We start from the raw sequence: 760 nt of genomic DNA, 5'->3' as shown, positions 1-760 counted from the left end.
ATTTCTCATCTCTGGAGATCTGGATGTGGTTCAGGTTTTTACCTATAGTTTTATGTATTGCAAAGGCTCCGCAAGAAGCCTTGTTCACTGGGTACACTGTAGTCCCAATTTAGGTATTCCAATTAGTTATAGGCAGAAGACAGACTTACAAGCCTTCTAGTGTGATGTTTCTGACTATTCCTTTTTCTCTCCCGCCAGTGTCTACTCTGTATTATAGTGCAAGGAAAACCAAGATTCAAAAAACAGCCAAGCATCTTAACACGATTCCCTCCCTATTCCAACCATGACTCAATCCCTGTATCTCAGAGCCCTGCAGTTCCAAGGCTGTGCATATATTGTCCTTTATCTCTGTCCCATTTGCCCCATTCAAACATGCCCAATTGTTCTCCCATCTGCCCCATTTCTCCACTTCCCTTTCCCTCCCTGTATATTGCCCCCCTCCCCAGCACCCAAGTTCTCCTGCGTCCAATCCCGCCCTGCGCTGCCCCCTGCCCCCTTGCCCCCACCCATCTCCAACTTCCCAGCAATCAACAGAGACTTCCTCCTACCCCTCTATAGTTTAATTTCTTTTTCTTAATCTTTTACAGTAGGGGTCCCATGCAGTATTTCTCTTTTTGTGACTGACTAATTTCACTCAGCATAATGTCCTTCAGGTTCATCCGTGTTATGTGGTGGCTTGCCGCTTCCTTGCTATTATTCAATGTAGCATAATATTCCATCGTGTGTATATACCACAATTTGTTTATCCATTCTTCAGTTG

The sequence above is a fragment of the Chrysochloris asiatica genome, unplaced genomic scaffold (assembly GCF_000296735.1).
Source record: "Chrysochloris asiatica unplaced genomic scaffold, ChrAsi1.0 scaffold00081, whole genome shotgun sequence".
NCBI lineage: Eukaryota > Metazoa > Chordata > Mammalia > Afrosoricida > Chrysochloridae > Chrysochloris > Chrysochloris asiatica.
Note: the sequence above shows the minus strand (reverse complement) of the source record.